Source organism: Nycticebus coucang, chromosome 21, assembly GCF_027406575.1.
Source record: "Nycticebus coucang isolate mNycCou1 chromosome 21, mNycCou1.pri, whole genome shotgun sequence".
NCBI lineage: Eukaryota > Metazoa > Chordata > Mammalia > Primates > Lorisidae > Nycticebus > Nycticebus coucang.
In genome coordinates this window covers 1354453-1369219 of record NC_069800.1, presented here as the reverse complement: position 1 = coordinate 1369219, position 14767 = coordinate 1354453, and the positions used below count along the sequence as shown (strand labels likewise).

The 14767-nt window shown below is 40.9% G+C and overlaps 1 pseudogene; it reads left to right on the top strand.

Annotated features, from left to right (window-relative positions):
• LOC128574168 (rho GTPase-activating protein 28-like) overlaps nucleotides 1-13545 on the top strand; it is a 55652-nt pseudogene extending 42107 nt beyond the window's left edge.
• The last annotated feature ends 1222 nt before the right edge of the window (nucleotides 13546-14767 follow it).

Below are 14767 nucleotides of genomic sequence, written 5' to 3'. Positions count from 1 at the left end.
AGAATGGGTGAAGAAAGTTCCCTAAACAGAAAGGAGATGACAGCAAGCCTTGGAACATCAGGGAAAAAGGAGTAAAACAGGAACTCAAGGTACTATTTTAAAAAAAGGAAATAATTTCAGAATGGGTAAAAATAGGTCTAAATACAACAAACTATGTTACTTTGCATTCATATCTTAAATCTCATTTGATGGTAGAGCAAAAATTGTACCATTTAGTAATATTTGGAACTCAATGTATGTGAAGACACACTTGAGACAACTGCCTTTTTTCTGAGACAAGGTCTTGCTGTGTTGCCTGGTCTAGACTGCAATGGCTTTGTCATATAGCTCAACACAACCTCAAAGTCCTGGGCTTAAGCAATCCTGCTGCCTCAGCTACCCAATAGCCGGGGCTATGGGCACAAGCCGCCACACCCAGCTACTATTTTCTATTTTATGTTTTTGTGGGAACAAAGTCTCACCATGTTGCTCCAGCTGGTCTTAGTCTCTCGGCCTCAAGCAAACCTCCTGCCTCGGCCCTCAAATACTAGGATTGTAGGCTTGACAATTACAATTTTAAATGGTGTTGGGGCCCCCAGTCCTAACAGGTAGCCTGTGCAGAGTGACATCCTTCTATGGCACAGTATGTAAAAAGGGGAAACATAACTTTCTATTAAAGAATTCTAACCTCAGCCCGGTGATCAGGATTAACATTCCCAATGGCAAGTCATGATGATAGGTGGTGCCTTTGATAAGACATGATGAAAACTGTCTCTGTGATCCTCCTCCCAAGACACATAACTCCAACGTAAACATGAGAAGAACAGCGGACAACCCCTCAAATGAGGAACATTGAATACCTACCTGAGCAATGCTCCTCAGAACTATCCACGTCACCAAAACCAAGGTCAGTGTGAGACACGGTGGCAGCCAAGAGCGGTCTCAGGACACATGACTACAGTGTTAGTTTCCCCACAAACTGGGCAGCTGAAACCCATGGAAATGTGTTCTCTCACAGTTCAGGGGCTGGAAGTCTGAAATAGCGGAGTTGGTGGGGTGGGTTCCTTCTGGAAGCTCTGAGGGAGGATATCCATGGCTGTCCTAAAGCTTCTGGTGGTTGCTGGTGACCTTGGCATTTGCTGTGACTTGAAGACTCATCACTCCAATTATCTCCCTCCACCTTATCGTCACCTGTACTCATCTTAGGTACCCGCTAAATCTTCATGATTTCATCTCAGGATACTTAACAAATGACAAATACCCCATTTCAAACTATAGCCAAGTTATGAACTTCCAGGTGGGTGTAATTTCAGGGGCTACTGTTCAACCTCCTGTGGTTACTAAATGTGGAATCCATGGATGGAGCCCTTGAACAGAAAATGGACATTAGGTAAAAATGAAAGTAATCAAATAACATGCAGACGTTACTTCATAAGGTTTTTTTATTGGTTTGTTTGTTTTTTTATTCTTGGGGATTCATTGAGGGTACAATAAGCCAGGTTACACTGATTGCAATTGTTAGGTAAAGTCCCTCTTGCAATCATGTCTTGCCCCCATAAAGTGTAACACACACCAAGGCCCCACCCCCCTCCCTCCTTCCCTCTTGTTTCCCCCCCATAACCATAATTGTCATTAATTGTCCTCATATCAAAATTGAGTACATAGGATTCATGCTTCTCCATTCTTGTGATGCTTTACTAAGAATAATGTCTTCCACGTCCATCCAGGTTAATACAAAGGATGTAAAGTCTCCATTTTTTTTAATGGCTGAATAGTATTCCATGGTATACATATACCACAGCTTGTTAATCCATTCCTGGGTTGGTGGGCATTTAGGCTGTTTCCACATTTTGGCGATTGTAAATTGAGCTGCAATAAACAGTCTAGTACAAGTGTCCTTATGATAAAAGGATTTCTTTCCTTCTGGGTAGACACCCAGTAATGGGATTGCAGGATCAAATGGGAGGTCTAGCTTGAGTGCTTTGAGGTTTCTCCATACTTCCTTCCAGAAAGGTTGTACTAGTTTGCAGTCCCACCAGCAGTGTAAAAGTGTTCCCTTCTCTCCACATCCATGCCAGAATCTGCAGTTTTGAGATTTTGTGATGTGGGCCATTTTCACTGGGGTTAGATGATATCTCAGGGTTCTTTTGCTTTGCATTTCTCTAATATATAGAGATGATGAACATTTTTTCATGTGTTTGTTAGCCATTCATCTGTCGTCTTTAGAGAAAGTTCTATTCATGTCTCTTGCCCATTGATATAAGGGATTGTTGGCTTTTTTCATGTGGATTAATTTGAGTTCTCTATAGATCCTAGTTATCAAGCTTTTGTCTGATTGAAAATATGCAAATATCCTTTCCCATTGTGTAGGTTCTCTCTTTGGTTATTGTCTACTTAGCTGTACAGAAGCTTTTCAGTTTAATGAAGTCCCATTTCTTTATTTTTGTTGTTGCAATTGCCATGGCAGTCTTCTTCATGAAGTCTTTCCCCAGGCCAATATCTTCCAGTGTTTTTCCTATGCTTTCTTGGAGGATTTTTATTGTTTCATGCCTTAAATTTAAGACCTTTATCCATCTTGAATCAATTTTTGTGAGTGGGCAAAGGTGTGGGTCCAGTTTCAGTCTTTTACATGTAGACATCCAGTTCTCCCAACACCATTTATTGAATAGGGAGTCTTTCCCCCAAGGTATGTTCTTGTTTGGTTTATCAAAGATTAGGTGGTTGTAAAATGTTAGTTTCATTTCTTGGTTTTCAATTCGATTCCAAGTGTCTATGTCTCTGTTTTTGTGCCAGTACCATGCTGTCTTGACAACTAGGGCTTTGTAGTACAGACTAAAATCTGGTATGCTGATGTCCCCAGCTTTATTTTTGTTACAGAGAACTGCCTTAGCTATACGGTGTTTTCTCCGGTTCCATACAAAATGCAGAATCATTTTTTCCAAATCTTGAAAGTACAATGTTGGTATTTTGATAGGAATGGCATTCAATAGGTAGATAGCTTTGGGAAGTATAGACATTTTAACAATGTTGATTCTTCCCATCCATGAGCATGGTATGTTCTTCCATTTGTTAATATCCTCTGCTATTTCCTTTCTGAGGATTTCATAGTTTTCTTTATAGAGGTCCTTCACCTCCTTCGTTAGGTATACTTCTAGATATTTAATTTTCTTTGAAACTATGGTGAAGGGAGTTGTGTCCTTAATTGGCTTCTCTTCTTGGCTGTTATTGGTGTACACAAAGGCTACTGACTTGCGGACATTGATTTTTATATCCTGAAACATTACTGTATTTTTTGATGACTTCTAGGAGTCTTGTGGTTGAGTCTTTGGGGTTCTCTAAGTATAAGATAATGTCGTCAGCAAAGAGGGAGAGTTTGACCTCCTCTGCTCCCATTTGGATTCCCTTTATTTCCTTGTCTTGCCTAATTGTATTGGCTAGAACTTCCAGCACTACGTTGAATAGTAAAGGTGACAGAGGACAAACTTGTCTGGTTCCAGTTCTAAGAGGAAAAGCTTTCAGTTTTACTCCATTCAGTAAAATATTGGCTGTGGGTTTCTCATAGATAGCTTCAATCAGTTTTAGAAATGTGCCACCTATGCCTATACTCTTCAGTGTTCTAATTAGAAAAGGATGCTGGATTTTAGCAAATACTTTTTCTGCATCTATTGAGAGGATCATGTGATCTTTATTTTTGCCTCTGTTAATATGGTGGATAACGTTTATAGACTTGCATATGTTAAACCAGCCTTGCATCCCTGGGATGAAGCCTACTTGATCATGATGAATGACTTTTTTGATAAGCTGTAATCTATTGGCTAGGATTTTGTTGAGAATTTTTCCATCTATATTCATGAGTGAGATTGGTCTGAAATTCTCCTTTTTGTTTGGGTCTTTTCCTGGTTTTGGTATCAAGGTGATGTTTGCTTCATAGAATGTGTTGGGGAAGATTCCTTCTTCCTCAATTTTTGGGAATAATTTCTGCAGAACAGAAATAAGCTCTTCCTTGAAGGTTTGGTAGAATTCTGGAGTGAAGCCATCTGGACCAGGGCATTTTGGGGGTGAAAGATTTTTTATTGTTTCTTTGATCTCAGTGCTTGAAATTGGTCTGTTCAGGAGCTCTATTTCTTCCTGGCTAAGTCTAGGGAGAGAGTGTGATTCCAAATATTGATCCATTTCCTTCACATTGTCAAATTTCTGGGCATAGAGTTTCTGGTAGTATTCAGAGATGATCTCTTGTATCTCTGTAGGATCAGTTGTTATTTCCCTTTTATCATTTCTGATTGAGGTTACTAGAAATTTTACTTTTCTATTCCTCGTTAGTCTGGCCAATGGTTTATCTATTTTATTTATTTTTTCAAAAAACCAACTCCTTGTTTCATTAATTTTCTGAATGATTCTTTTATTTTCAATTTCATTGATCTCTGATTTGATTTTGGATATTTCTTTTCTTCTACTGAGTTTAGGCTTAGATTGTTCTTCTTTTTCCAATTCCATAGGATCTCTTGTGAGATTGTTGATGTGCTCTCTTTCTGTTTTTCAAATGTAGGCATCTAAAGCGATGAATTTTCCTCTCAAAACTGCTTTTGCAGTATCCCACAGGTTTTGGTAGCTTGTGTCTTCATTGTTGTTATGCTCAAGGAAGTTAATGATTTCCTGTTTTATTTCTTCCTGCACCCATCTATTATTCAACAGAAGATTGTTTAATTTCCATGCCTTTGGGTGGGGTCGAGCATTTTTGTTAGAGTTCCACCTTTAGTGCCTTATGGTCTGAAAAGATACAAGGTAAAATTTCAATTCTTTTGATTCTGTTGATATTTGTTTTGTGTCCCAGGATATGATCAATTTTGGAGAATGTTCCATGGGGTGATGAGAAGAATGTATATTCTTTATCTTTGGGATGGAGTGTTCTATATGCATATATCAAGCACAGTTGTTCTAGGGTCTCATTTAAATCTTTTATATCCTTGTTTAATTTCTGTTTAGAGGATCTGTCCAGCTCTGTAAGAGGAGTGTTAAGGTCCCCTGTTATTATGGTATTATCAGATATCATATTGCTCAGACTGAGTAAGGTCTGTTTCAGGAATCTGGGAGCATTTAAATTGGGTGCATAGATATTTAGAATTGAAATGTCTTCTTGTTGTATTTTTCCCTTGACCAATATAAAGTGACCATCTTGGTCTTTTTTGACTTCAGTTGCTTTAAATCCACATGTATCTGAAAGTAAGATTGCAACTCCTCTTTTCTTCTGAAATCCATTTGCCTGAAAAATTATCTTCCAACGCTTGACTCGGAGCTTTAATTTATCTTTTGAAGCCAGGTGTGTTTCTTGCAGACAGCAAATGGATGGCTTGTGTTTTTTAATCCAGTCAACCAATCTATGTCTCTTCAGTGGGGAATTCAAGCCATTAACATTTATTGAGATAATTGATAAGTGTGGTAGTATTTTATTCGTCCTTTTTTGTGAGAGTCCATTGCTTAGTTTTATCTTTTGTATCAGTGTGGAGGTTAGATTCTGTCCTTTAATTTCTGAGTTCTTAGTTTGCTGCTGATCCATTGTGGTCATCAGTGTGCAGAACAGCTTGAAGTGTTTCCTGTAGAGCTGGTCTTCTTGTGGCGAATTTCCTCAATATTTGTATATCATAAATGATTTGATTTTTCCGTCAATTTTAAAGCTTAGCTTAGCAGGGTACAGAATTCTGGGCTGGAAATTGTTCTGTTTAAGTAGATTAAAGGTAGATGACCACTGTCTTCTTGCTTGGAAAGTTCCATTAGAGAAGTCTGCGGTCACTCTGATGGATTTGCCCCTGTAGGTCAACTGGCGCTTACTCCTGGAAGCTTGCAGAATCTTTTCTTTTGTCTTGACTTTGGACAGGTTCATCACAATGTGTCTGGGAGAAGCTCGGTTAGAGTTGAGGCGACCTGGGGTCCGATATCCCTCTGAAAGCAGTGTGTCAGAATCTTTGGTGATATTTGGGAAATTTTCTTTTATAATATTCTCTAGTATGGCTTCCATTCCTCTGGGGCATTCTTTTTCCCCTTCTGGAATTCCTATAACTCGTATGTTGGAACGCTTCATAAAGTCCCATAATTCTGACAGTGAACGTTCTGCTTTCTCTCTCTTCTTTTCTGCCTCTTTTACTATCTGAGTTATCTCAAAAACTTTGTCTTCTACCTCTGAAATTCTTTCTTCTGCATGGTCTAACCTGTTGTTGATACTTACCATTGCATCTTTAAGTTCCCTGATTGACTGTTTCATTTCCTTCAGCTCTGCTATATCCTTTTTATATTCTTCATATCGTTCATCTCTTGTTTGATTCTGTCTTTGAATTTCCTTTTGGTTATTTTCACTTTATTAGCAGTTTCCTCATTTTTTCCATCATTTCTTTCATTGTTTTCAACATGTGTATTCTAAATTCCCTTTCTGTCATTCCTAACATTTCTGTATAGGTGGAATCCTCTGCAGTAGCTACCTCATGGTCCCTTGGCGGGGTTGTTCTGAACTGGTTCTTCATGTTGCCTGGAGTTTTCTGCTGATTCTTCCTCATGAGTGATTTCTTTTATCTGTTTCCTTGCCCTAATTTTCCTTTCACTTCCTCTTGCTCTTTAAGTTCTCGTGCCTGTGGACTAAGGGTTACAGGACCAGAAGGATGAGAAAGTTGAAGAGCACAAAAGGGATGAAAGAAAGGAGGACCGAGTGATAAGGAAAAAAAAAAAGAAAAATAGAGAAAGGAGAGGGGGTGAGTAAAAGGAATATTGAAAAAAAGAAGAGAGGCACAGAAAGAGGGAGACAGAGCAATATAGGTGTACAGTAGGGTACTTTGATACAACCTTAAAAAAAAAAACACCTTCTGGGGGTGCCCAGTTGGGTGGTTCCCTTGAGGTCAGCAGCTCTTGCTAACCTGATCAGACACAGTACCCCACCTCCACCAAGTAGAGAGGAAAGACAAAAATTCTATAAATCAAACCAAAACAAGCAAACAGAAAACTTTACGGGATAAAATTGGCTGGAAAGACCAAATAATAGCGGTAGAAACACTAACAAAAATGAAGTTCTATTTATTGAAATAGGCAGCAATGGGAAATTATAATTAAACTAGAAAAATTGAGAAAGAAAAAGGATCTGTATGGAAAAGGTTGAAGTTAAAAAACAAAACAACAATCAACAACATCAAAATAAACAAAAAAAAACAACCAAACCAAAAAAAAAAAAAAAAAGCACACAACCAAAAACAAAGCAGCATGTATATGTTATTGAATATTTTCTGGGCAACACGTGGTCTTCTGGGGGTATGAGATGTTAATCACAGTTCTGATACGACTGGAGGCTGCTATTTTCTCAAACCCCAGCAGGTAGACACCCTAAATCTCTCTTCAGCCCACTTAAAAGGCACTTTGCGCTTGTTCACTTGCTGAGCAGAAGCTTTCCCAGGGAAGTGCTTGTCGCTGGAATCACTGCTGAAGTGGCTATCCACTTACCCTGTGTTCCAAAACTGGTCTCCCTCTGCCCCCGAGGGTTAGGCCTGCAAGGCGGCTCAGACCCCGCCCTTAGGCTACTTGGTCGCTGGGTTACCAGCTCCCACCCAATTCGAGCTCTGCGACCCTGAGGGCGGAGCTTGCCAGGGCAGATCGCTCACAATGGCTGCCTGTGACCCAGAGCCAAACACTATTAGCTCCGTCTGACTCAGCGGCCCAGACTGGGGCCCCAGACAAAGGCCAAAGTTCTCCGCACTCCCGCTCAGGCTCTCCCCAAGGCAGTTCAGCTGAGTGCCAGGTCCAAAGACACCAAAACAGTTCACAGGTAAGGCCTTTCTGGTTTGTAGTCTCGCTGCTACTGAACTTACAGTTGCAGGCGGGTTTAGACAGATTGAACACACGTGACCACTTGCCGGTTTTCCACTGTTTTAGTCCTCCTCTTGGGGTCCAGAAGTCTCTCGCTGACTCCCTGTATCCTCTCAGGGGTGATGATAGGCAGATCCCACCAGCCAGAGATGCCTGGAGTCCTATCTCCCCAGACTCACGGTGCCCAGATGCAAGGAAGCTGTTACTCGGCTGCCATCTTGCTCCGCCCCCCCTTACTTCACAATGTTAACAATATTGGTTCATTAATTCTATCCACACTGATGTTAGATGTTTATCATAGGAGGAACAAGATGTGGGGTGTATGTAAACTACCTGATTGATCTTCATAATTTTTCTGTACATCTAAAAGCGTTCTAAAATTAAAAGTTTGTTTAAAACATTTTTCTAGGGTCCCGCAATTAAAAAAAAAAATCACTTTTTTAATGGGTGGTGCCTGTGGTTCAAAGGAGTAGGATGCCAGCCCCATATACTGAAGGTGGCGGATTCAAACCTGGCCCAGCCAAAAACCGAGAAAAATGATAATAATAATAATCACTTTTTAATGGTAAAAATAATTTTAGAGAAAAATAGATAAGTTTTAGTTATACTAGAATATCAGGGTTATTTTTCTACTTTAAAAATGAAATCTGTACATGCACCAGTGGTCCTCCTTTAACTCATGTGATTTTTATCCAAGGAACTGAGGGTAGAGAGAATTCTCACGCTCATTAGGCTGGCTGTTATTAAGAAAACCTTATGAGATAACAAGTGCTAGTGAATGCATAAAAAAAACAGAACCCTCATTGCTGGTGTGAATGGAAAATAGCACAGTCACTCCATAAAACAGGTGAGAAGTTTCTTTTATAAAACTAAATATCCAGCTACCATATGACCATATAAAACTAAATATCCAGCTATCATATTCATAATCCTGGGCATTTCTTTATCCAAAGAAATGAAGACTCGTTTCTCACAAAACCTGTACACAAATGATTATGGTGGCTTTATTTATAGAGTCAAAAATTGAGGAGGAAAAACCCCAGGTGCTCGTCAACAGGTCAGTGACTAAACCAACTGTGGTCCATCAGTACTGTGGAATATGACTCAGCAATAAAAATGCAGCAATGTGGGTGAATCTCTAGGGATTTATGCTGAGTTGGGGAAAAGCCTCCGAAAAGGGTAATGGTTGCCAGGCCTAAGGCATGGGACCAAGAGTGGGTGAGGGGAGGTGGATGTGGCTACACGACAACCACAGGGGACCCTTGTGACGGAAGCACTTTGTGTCTTGACTGACTCAGCACCAACCTTCTGGTCCTGACACTGCACTAGAGTTTTGCAAGATGGGACACACATTTCCTGCATGTATTGTTTCTTACAACTACCTGTGAATCTACAATTATCTAAAATAAGAAGTTTAACTAAACAAAAAAAGGTGGCGTGGATGTGGAGAGAAGGGAACACTTTTTACACTGCTAGTGGGACTGCAAACTAATACAACCTTTTTGGAAGGAAGTTTAGAGAATCCTCAAATAACTTAACTTAGACTTCCCATTTGATCCTGCAATCCCATTACTAGGCATCTACCCAGAAGAAAAAAACAAAAACAAAAACATAATTTTATCATAAGGACATTTGCTTTATACCATATGGCAGCTCAATTTACAATCACCGACATGTGGAAACACCCTAAATGCCCCCAACCCAGGAATGGATTAACAAGCTGTGGTCCATGTATATCATGGAATACTATTCAGCCATTTAAAAGATGGAGATTTTACATCTTTTGTATTAATCTGGATGGAAGTGGAACATGTTATTCTTAGTAAAGCATCACAAGAATGGAGAAGCATGGATCCTATGTGCTCAATTCTGATATGAGGACAATTATTTCCTGAGTACACGGTGGGGGAGAGTGGAGAAAGGGAAGGAGGGAGGGAGTGGGGGGTCACATTGTGTTACACACCTTTGGGGGGAGGGACACGATTATAAGACGGGCTTTACCTAACAAATGCAAGGAATGTAATCTGGTTCAAAAAACTAAAAAAAAAAGGTTACTCACCCTATAAAATACTGTATCTGTATTTCATATTTTGTGTTGTCACGGCAACTTTCTCTAATTGTTAATGGTATACAATGAATATTTGTATATTGAACTTAAAAAATAATAAAATAATGGTAAACATTAAAAAAAAGAATTAAAAAGGGGGGCACACATGCTTCTTCCTCACAATCTTTTTGAAGACCCACATTGAAAGTCATGGGAATGGGGCGGCGCCTGTAGCTCAGTTGGTAAGGCGGCGGCCCCATATACCAAGGGTGACAGGTTCAAACCCGGCCCCCACCAAACTACAACCAAAAAATAGCCAGGCGCTGTGGCAGGCACCTGTAGTCCCAGCTACTCAGGAGGCTGAGGCAAGAGAATCGCTTAAGCCCAGGAGTTGGAGGTTGCTGTGTGCTGTGTGAGGCCACGGCACTCTACCGAGGGCCATAAAGTGAGACCCTGTCTCTACAGAAAAAAAAAAAAAAAAAGTCGTGGGAATGGAAATTAATGACGGCTTCTCCTACCCCAGCATTCTAGTCTGGGATGAACAGATTAAATTGGCCAATTGTTTTCTCTGACTTGCTTTTATTGTAGAGCATAGACTTGAGATGAAGTCAGCCTTGGCCAGTTTGCAAAGCATTAGGCAAGCTTAGAAATGTGTCAGGGGCTGAGGAGAGAATTCCGTTCAATATTTTGGCAAATGCAGAAATGAAACCTAAGGGTAATGTGTCCAATGACAAAGCAATATTAAATATGCAGCTGTTGGCCAGGTGCAGTGGCTCAGCCTGTAATCCTGACAATTGGGAGGCTGAGGCTGGAGGATTGTTTGAAGCCAGGAGTTCAAGACCAGCCTGGGAAGCATAGGAAAATCCTGTCTCTACAAAAAAGTCAAGGAAAAGTTAGCCAAACATGGTGGCACATATCTGTAGCTCTAGCTACTTGGGAGGCTGAGGCAGAGGATCACTTGAGCTCAGAAATTGGAGACAGCAATGAATTATTGTTAGGCCAATGCACTCCAGCCTGGGTAACAGAGTGAGACCTTATCTCTTTAAAAATCAAAACAAATAAACAAGGCTCCTTGGCAGGCCTTGATGAGTGAGTAACAATTATCTCCCCAGATGGAGCTGATGGCGTGGCCTGAACAGGCCATAGGTTGTCATGGAGCACTGCAGCATCCCAGGTCATGTGGAACCATCCTATCCTCTTTGGACCTCAGCTTCTTACCTGTGGCAAACAGGAAAGACAATTGTGTTCATCCTAACTTCATTCATAAGAAAGTTTTGTGGAGAGTATTTCATCAAGGCAGAATGAATTGTTGTCAGATCATGAAAGAGGATTAAAATTACATGCTTTCTCTTTTGTTCTAGTTATGGTCCATCAGACTGGGCCATTCAGAACCACAGGCTCTATGAGATTGGAGGAAATATAGGTAAGCTTTCTGTGGTAGCTTCTACTCCTAAAGTTTCTGCTTATCCTAAAAACAAAAAAAAAAATGCTTCTATTATTTAAAATGCTGTATATATTTTACATATTTCTTAGATAATTCAGAATCAATACATCTCAGATATTTTTAATGAGGTAAGAATAGTTACATGACTGTTCTAAAATATTTTCAAAACTTAAATGAGAATATTTTAGTGTAATGGAGTAGAGTATGGGGCCTTTTCAGTGTGACCGTTAAGTTGGAAAGGCTCTTCCCAGAGAGACACACAAAGCAAAGCAGAGGGCGTTAGGAGAACTTCCGGAAGTGTGCCAGTCTTTTTGTTTACTTTCTCTATTTTTACCGTCACCCCAAATTCATTCTTCGTGTATCCCTGACGATGGGTGGGGGTAGGAGAGCAAGACAGCTCTCCCCATCCGTGAAAGCCCTCTCAGGGCCCGCACTCCCCATGCTGCTGCCCAGGGCCCTGCCTCCCCTCACACCTCCCCTGCCCAGACAGGGCCTCTACTCCCTCCATTGCTCTCTCAACTGCAGTGTTTTCATCTGCAAAAAAAATTCTGGTAATTTCTGCCATCTTTGCAAAACTCTCTCCTGACCCCCTCTTCCAATCTACTTCCAATTCTCTGTTTCACTCTGACTCAGTTGTCTACACTCCACTTTCTGGGCTTTCTCTCTGGAAATCACTCCAGCCAAGATTTCCCCCGTCACACTTGGCCAGAACCGTTCTCTCGTCGAGGTCACCAGGCTCCCATGTTGTGAAGTCCTGTCATTCAGGTGTCTTTAGAGCCGCCTGAGTGGATCATTCCCCTTTTTATGAAACAATTTTTCAGGGACACCCTGAGCTCTGCCTTTGCTCCACTTCACTGCTGGTCCCTGGGAGCTGTTCACGCCCACTGCCTCTTGTCCTCTCACGGCTGGGCAGCTGTAGGGTTGAGTCCATGGACCTCTCTCCTCTTTACACTTAGCTCCCACGGTGGGCTCAGTGCATCTCACTGCTCTTCCTAAACCCTCCTGCACGCTGATGCCTCTCTCAGACCCCACACCTCCAGACCCAGCCACTGGGCATGTTGGGCTCTCTCAGACTGCACATCCACATCCAAATCCAGCCAACAAGTACGTTTGGCTCTCTCAAGACTCCACACCTCCAGACCCAGCCACCAGGCACATTAGGCCTCAGGGCCTTTGCATGTGCTTTTTCCCAGAACACTCTGCCTCCAGATATCCCCATTTCCCACTCTTCTTCTAGGTCTTTTTCAGTAGGTCACCTTCTTGGTGAGACCACCCTTTGCTTTTTCTACCATCCTTACAACTGCTGGACTTACTTTATATCATACTTGTGTATTTGTTACTTGCCTTTAGTCCCTATAGAATGTTTTTGACTATCTGATACATTGCTGTAGCTCTGGCCCCAAGAATAGGGCCTGGCATATAGTAAGTTACAAAATTTATTTTTGATAAATTAATAAATCAAGCAAGCAAATCTTGGTAGTTTAGTTTGAGACTTTACATTTCAAGTGCGCTTGCACACGAAGGCTTTCAAAATATACTTGTCTTCTGGAATAATCTTTTTGTTGTTAACATTTTGGATCTCCTCCCTAGATGTATTGCGTCCATAGTAAACAAAAAAACCAAATGACCATTCCTAAAATGAGCTTGACTTGGGTCATCTCTAAGCGGTCAGGTTACTGTCTGTAAAACCATCTGAGGATGTGTTTGCATTGATGTGATGAGTTTGTACCCAAAACAGTTCTTGCCATATTGTTCTAATTGACATAGTGAAGCACTAGAGAAACAATTTGTCTGTGGTTGGTATGTTTTTTTTTTTTTTTTTTTTTCTTCACATTTACACAAGATTTATTTGAAGTGCCTCTACTTCACAGTCCTAACAAAAGAAAGGGGAAGGAAGGGAGGGAGGGGAGGAAAACTTTATTAAGAGTACGATGCATGCTATTCTGATGATGCGTACCCTGAGAGCTCAGAGTTCAGCATGATCAGTTTATCCAGGCAAGAAAAAAACGCTTGTACCCTTTATTTATTGAAAAAAAAAAAAAAAAACTAAAAAAAATTTTTTTTAAAGAAACTTGCGTGCTCGTGTGCAAACACAAAGTAATGTACATTCTTCAAAATGTTGATTTTTGTCTTTCTTTTAGGACAGCATTGCTTGGATCCAGACACTTATATATTGGATGTATATCATGTAAATCCTCAGGCAGAGTGGGGGATTAAGCCCCAAGCAAGTCTTTGAAACACCCAATGGCGGCTGTCATGGATCGCGCACACACCCCTCCTCCGTTTAGTTGGGAGAACACAGCACTGCTTTGGCCCATTTGTCCCCAAGGCCCTCTCCTGTTTCTGGCCCTGCGTGGTGGCGTCACCCATGTGAACTATGGAACGGAGCACCGTGGTTCTCCATTTCAAATGAAGTTTCCTCAAGACATTTCTTTGATAAAAGAAAAGAGGACTTGGTCTTTCCAAAAGAAAGGCCAGTCTAGAACATGGAACTCTAATAATTTCTAGTATTTGCTAGTTCATAGCAGAAATGAACTTGGCCCCATGTACATGGAAATCAGCAATGCTTCTTTCTATAGCCAATGCTGTGAACACTAGAGGTGAAAGAGGCCCTTTTTTTATGCTTATGTTATATGCATATATTGACCTTTTTGAGCAAGAATGCCAGAATGGCCTTAACTTCTCCCCTGCAGAATAATCTGGATCTGCTTTCCAAAGAGAATCAGATGGTTTCTAGAATGAAACGGACAGCATTTACGCTCTCACTCCTGAATTAGAGGAGCAAGAACTTCTGTGTAAAGAAAATGGTGTACATCATACTGTTAGGACTACGAGCATTCTGGTGCAAATGGACTTGTCTGTGTCACCCATTGACAATTGGGATTTTTAAAAACCTGCTTTCACAGGTCCCTCCAGTGAGCTCAGTTTGACAAAAGGTGCCCTGTGTCATCCTGACCTCCGCTGCAGTCAGCATTCACAGAGCTTCTATTTTCTCATCACGGCCGTGGTGCTTAGTGACTGTTTTTCCATCTACTAGGCACAGATTTCCTTTCCCATCAAATGTGTCATTATTTGTGTATTTCACAAATGTAGACTATTTACTTATTCAGCTCCGATTTAAAAAAGCAGAACTGTTTTTATCCAAGAGTGCTGAAAAATACTGTTCTATCCAAGCTTTTGTCCATAAATCCACATGGCTAACTGCTGTGGATTAGTATCAGGCTTTAAAATCAGATGCATGTTGGATAAGCTGAAACCACATTGCTGTCAAACCCTACAGAGACATTCTCTAGACCTGCAATTAGCCAGAACACATAGACCTCACATTTCTAATTTAGAGCAAATCCAAAATGTGCTGAGGGATTGAGACTACAGATACAGCTAGTTAGAAGTAGGGACAGAGCTCTCATTTACCCTTGATGTATACTTCAGCTTGGAATCCACAGATTGAGAGTTTG